This window comes from Mauremys mutica, chromosome 4, assembly GCF_020497125.1.
Source record: "Mauremys mutica isolate MM-2020 ecotype Southern chromosome 4, ASM2049712v1, whole genome shotgun sequence".
NCBI classification, from domain to species: domain Eukaryota; kingdom Metazoa; phylum Chordata; order Testudines; family Geoemydidae; genus Mauremys; species Mauremys mutica.
The window spans coordinates 154772907-154778943 of NC_059075.1; positions in this window are offsets into that span (position 1 = coordinate 154772907).

Sequence of the window (6037 nt, forward strand, 5' to 3'; positions counted from 1 at the left end):
GTGTGTGTCTGTGTGTGTGTGACCAGCGCTGCCCCCTGCTGGAGGGGATCAGCGCTGTGTGTGTGTGTGTGTGTGTGTGTGTGTGTGTGTGTGTGTGACCAGCGCTGCCCCCTGCTGGTGGGGATCAGGGCCGTGTGTGTCTGTGTGTATGAGGCTGTGTGCCTGTGACCTTTCCACCCTCATATTCTCCAGTCCTGTATTTGCTAGTGCAATAAACGCCTGCATTGCAAAGGGTTGGATTTTTTTAACCGCCACGGCTGCAGCAGGGCATGGGGCAGGAGGGGGGAGCGAGGGGACAGCAGAGGCAACGTAGATTTTGTCGACAGCTGCAGGATTTAATCGTTTGGGGAAACGACCCCCTGAGATCTAATCGCCTCCAGTGTGGCCATGCTAGCCGGGCAGAGGTGCTATGAACGCCGAGCGGCTGGCCCGGGGCGCAGAGTTTCTCTCTGCCCAGCAGGCCGAGGTCCCGGAGCAGCGTTTAGATCTAGAGCCGAGCGGAAGTTTTCATGCCAAACTTTTCTTCCCGGGGGAAAAAAACGGAGCTTCGGTGAGTGCGAAACGTTCTGTCAATTTCACCGACTTCTTTATTTCGGAGGCGGGGGCGGGGGGGGGGGGGAAATGAAGAAAACCGAACAAAGAAAGGAAGAATATTTGCGGCCGGCAGTCGCAGATCGGCTACAAGTCCCCGCAGACCGTCCCCGCCACCAACTGACCAAGCGCCGACTTGAAGCCAGGTGGGTTTTTTGCGCCCCCTGCTCCCCTTGGGAGGCTGCTCCAGAACGTCACAACTCGGGTGCTGAGAAACCTTCCTCTGATTGCGACCTAAACTTGTGACTGGTCAGTTTCTCTCCGTTTGTTCTTGTGGCCACATGGGCACTTCCCTGAAATGACTCCTCCCTCGCCTGGGGTTTATCCCGCTGATGTATTTATAGACAACAGCCATCAAGGACAAATCATAAAAGAACTAGGTAGATTCACGGAGGACGGGTCCATCGATGGCTGTTAGCCAGGCTGGGTAGGGATGGTGTCTCTAGCCTCTGTTTGCCAGAAGCTGGGAATGGGCGCAGGGGATGGATCACTGGATGCTTCCCTGTTCTGTTCATTCCCCCTGGGGCACCTGGCACTGGCCACTGTCAGTAGACAGGACACTGGGCTCGATGGACCTTTGGTCTGACCCAATGGGGCCGTTCTTATGTTCTTATATCCCCCTGCAACCTCCCTGGATGCACCCCTGGGTGCTGGGACTCTGGCCAACAAACGGCGACTGGGGTGCAGCGGAAGGTTCCCCGCGAGGTGGGAAACTGAGGCAAAGGGCAACAGGCCAAAATACCAGGGCCGGTGTCCAGCGTTGCCAGATTTCCCAGGGGTTTTGCTCTGTACTCTTCAGAGGAACCCCCGGCTATTGAACCCGGCCTTTGGCGCTGCCGACACCGCCGGTGTCGGGGGTCGCTGGAGAGGGTCACCCCTTCATTTCTACTCACCCCCCGGCTCCTAGACGGCTCCGCTCCTTGCCTCGCTCGCCACTAGGTGGAGATGGTGTGTAGCAAATTCCTTTGTGTCGTCAGAGTCTCGGGCCTGCTTGTTTCCGAGCTCGGGATTTAAACAACTGTGATCCTGGTACCCGTCAGGGCCATGGCATCTCGGAGCCGCCTGGCTTCCATGGGCGCCAGGTTATATGGGACCAGTGGCCGGGCCCCACCTATATTCTAAGGCTGGATCGGGGCCAGCGCCCCCTAGAGGGGCAAGGGCCCGTGTCCCATTCCCCACCCCCCTGAGCCAGCCAGTCTCTTGGCCTGGGGCAGAATCGGGGCCAGCGCCCCCTAGAGGGGAAAGGCCCCATCTCCCATTCCCCACCCCCGGAGCCAGCCAGTCCCCGTCCCTGGGGCCAGATCGGGGCCAGCGCCCCCTAGAGGGGAAAGGCCCCATCTCCCATTCCCCACCCCCGGAGCCAGCCAGTCCCCCGTCCCTGGGGCCAGATTGGGGCCAGCGCCCCCTAGAGGGGAAAGGCCCCATCTCCCATTCCCCACCCCCGGAGCCAGCCAGCCCATCACCCTCTTCCTTTCCCTTCATCACACCCTTATACCCCTGCAGCTGGGGTGACCAGATGTCCCGATTTTATAGGGACAGTCCTGATTTTTGGGTCTTTTTCTTATATAGGCTCCTATTACCCCCCACCCCCGTCCCGATGTTTCACGTTTGCTGTCTGGTCGCCCCGCCTGCAGCCCCACAGGGCCTGGGCTCCCAGGGTAGCAGCGGACCAAGCCCAGCGCTTCCGGCGTAAACGCGGCAGAGCCGGATAAAGCGAACAGAGCCCATTGCTAGCGGCTGCAGCGCATCCCCCCGTTGCCATTAGGCCCAGTCACAAACCCCGGCACCTCCCTTTCCAGCGCGGCTTTCCCGGCCCCCTACCCCCGCCGGCACGCTCGACGGCGTCCGCGCTGCGGCCGCGAACCTCCAACGGGCTCATGTCCATGAAGGGTCACACATGGTGACCTCCAATTCTCCTCCCGCGGCAGCACGGCGGGGTCTGAAGAAAGCCAAACACACTGCAATGCGGGCGTGTTTATTGTAGGGGCAGATACAGAAAGAGAATAAGCATCAGTTGGCTCGGCCAGAGAAGACCCAGGAGAGTGACTGAGAAGAGCGGCCAGAGAAGACCCAGGCGAGTGACCGAAGGCGGAGACAACTTGCCTCCAGGAGCTCAATCTATTTAGCTTAGCAAAGAGACGCTCCCGGGGTGGCTTGATCCTAGTCTAGAAGGACCTACGTGGGGAACAAATATTTGATCATGGGATCTCCAACCTAGCAGAGAAAGGTCTGATGTGAGCCCATGGCTGGAAACTGAAGCTGGACCAATTCACACTGGAAAGACGATGTAAATTTTTTGACCGTGAGGGGAATTGACCGTCGGCGCAATTAACCAAGGGCCGTGGTGGATCTTCCATCGCTGATGATTTTAACCTAGATTGGGGGGTTTTCTAAAAGATCTGTCCTGGGCCTTGTTTGGGGGAAGTTCTCTGGCTGGCGTCAGAGCAGGTGACCACAACGGTTCCTGCTGGCCTGGAAATCTGGGACCCTATGACCCCAGAGCTTGCAGGGCTCAGGCCTCTCTGCTGATGAGCTTAGGGTTAGCGTTAGTGTTAGGGTCCCAGCAATGGCCCTCATACAACTGGAGAACCTCAACGGGGCAAACCCACGAGCAACCTCGTCGGCCCGGCTAGGGCTGCCGGTTTGGGTTGGACATATTCCTGGAGGTTTCATCACACGAGAGAATCTTCCATTCAAGAGGAGCTTTTACTTCCCTGGAGACTCCCGGGGAGACAATCCTGGAGGTTTGGCGACGCGCTGCCCAGCTTTACGACTCGCTGCAGAGGCCTACGCACGGCCATGACAGCCACCCCGAGGGTGGCTCTACCGACGCCCGGCTGGCTGGCTATTGGCCGGTAGCAATCGGAGGGGGCGAGGCCCCGACGGTGGTGGGAGGGGAGCTGGTAAATCACAGGATGCCAGTAGAGGATTCCTGGCAGTTGCTTAGTTTGGTCCCAACTCCCAGAAGTCCAGGGCAGGGGTCCCGGCCGATCTGGGGGCCCTGGGAGCACTGGGACTTGTGGGTGCGTGTGGGGGGGGCACCAGCACACTGGAACTGTGCCCCCCCCCCCCCCCCGCTCCTCCTCTTTCCCCCGAAGTCCCACCCCCTGGCCAGGACAGAAGCCAGAGCTGGGCCGTGGTGAGACCTGCTCAGGGATCCCCGAACTCTCCGCCTGCCCAGGGCAGATGGAGGGTCCGGGGCTCCCCACAGCGGCCCAGGTTCCCTGGGTCACAGGCGGCTCCTAAGGGATTGTGTGTGTGGGGGGAAATGTTCTTTGTGACCAGGGCCGCAATCCATCTTCATCTGCCTCTGGGCCCGGGGGTTCAGAATCCTGGACGTGCCGGGCTGGAAGGGACCCCGAGAGGTGCCCCAGCCCCCTGCGCAGAGCACAGGCCCTAAGGACCTCGAGCCCAGCGGAGCGCAGGCCCGAGCAGCGGGGAAAGGCACCGGCTCCGGCTGTGGCCCAGCTGTCGGGGAAAGCGCAGCCCTGCGAGGGACGAAGCTCAACGGGGAGTAAAGAGAGCGGTGGGGGCGAGGGGGGGGTTGCTACAGTGATTCCCCGTTAGCGAGAGCGGAAAAGCACGGGGGGAATTTTTGCTCGCCTAGGCAGACAAGGCCACGCACGCGATGATCCCTGCAGCTCCTGGCCAAAGGCGGCCGCCCCGCCGCGCTCCGGTGCCTCACAAATGCAGCACTGCGGGGAGACACAGACATGCCCCACGTTAGCCAGCAGGACACCCCTCAGCACAGCGGGGTCAGGTCTGTTCTTCCCCCGGCGTGGGGGGTAACTGGGGCACAGCGATGTGCCTAAACTGGGGACAGAACCCAGGAGTCCTGGCTCCCAGCCCCCCTGCTCTAACCCACCAGCCCCCACTCCCTTCCCAGAGCCGGGGACAGAACCCAGGAGTCCTGGCTCCCACCCCCCCTGCTCTAACCCACCAGCCCCCACTCCCCTTCCAGAGCTGGGGAGAACCCAGGAGTCCTGGCTCCCAGGCCCCCTGCTCTAACCACCAGTCCCCACTCCCCTCCCCGAGCTGGGGACAGAACCCAGGAGTCCTGGTGCCCACATCTGACAAAGAGGCCCCTGTGTTGGGGAGCTGCTGGGGAGCTCTGGGTACCGGGGCGTCGGCCTCACAAGAGGAGACTCAGGGAGCCAGGCTCCATTGGCCTGACCCAAGGGCTGGGGGGGTGGCAGCTCGTTCGGAGCACGTGGCGGTGGTGGGGGAGCCCTGGAGGCGGAAGGACAGCGCTGGCGCCGGGGGGCTGGAAATGAGAAGGCTCCAGAGGAGGCAGAGCCTGGAATTGCCTCCCAATGGAGCCAACACCCCGAGGAGGCCGAAGACGGAGCGCGGCAGGTTTCTGAAGGGGTGGCTGGAACGGGGTGGCCTGTGATAGCAGAGGACTTGGTGACACAATCCAGGAGATCCCTTCCAGTCCTACGTAGCTGTGACTCCCAGCCCCCCTGCTCTGACCCACTGGACCCCGCTCCCCTCCCAGGGGCTGGGATAGAACCCAGAAGTCCTGGCTCCCAGCCCGCCCCTGCTCTAACCACTAGCCCCCACTCCCCTCCCAGAGCTGGGGATAGGAACCAGCTGGAGTCCTGCAACTACTAATTGTCTCCAGCCTCAAGCGCGTCTCTGTTCCCCCCTGCGTGCCACACACTGCTCCTGACAGCGCAGCCCCACGTCTCCGAGCCAGGAAGGCTTCCAGCCGCCCATCCCCCAGCTCCGTGCAAGGCTTGTGCCGCGCTCCGCAGGTCGATGTGGGGCGAGGGGGATCTGCTTCCAGCCTGAGCGCCAGCTGCCTCCATCCACCCTTCAGTCTCCCCGGCCCCCACGGCACCGCCCGCGCGCCGAGCAGAACTGAAAAGCTCCTTCCCCTGCCCAGGTGTCCCGTGAACGTCGGCCGCAGGAGCTGCCGGAGAAGCTGGTCTCCAGCTGGGCTTGGGAGCAAAAGGCCCTTTTCTTCCCGGGCTGCGTTTCGGAAGGTCTCCGCATCACGCACCTTCGTTGAGCACCTCAATAATGGAGCGTCACGGGGGGATATACCCTGTTCTCTTCCCAGCCCCTGGGGCATGGTGGCTGGGTGGGCGGGGGCAGAGACAGGGTCCCATCAGTGGTCCCAGTACAACAGGAGGACAGAAGATGTTCAGATCCACCAGTAAACTCCTGGGCAATGCCACATTTCATGATCCAGGCCATCAGCCCCCTCTCCACAGCAGAGCAGGCCTCTCCCAGCAGGCCCGGTGGTTGATCCTCAGCACCCAGCTGGTTGGCTGACCGGTGACAATGGATGGGTAGCGCCACTCGCTTTTCCATGCTGAGGGGTCTGCCATGGAGCTGTTCGGCCACTGCCGATCCCGGCTGGGCGCTGAACCAATCTAAGAGGAATCGCGGGGATGATTCGGTTCGACCCCAACCCCCCCTACAATTCCCCTCCCGCATC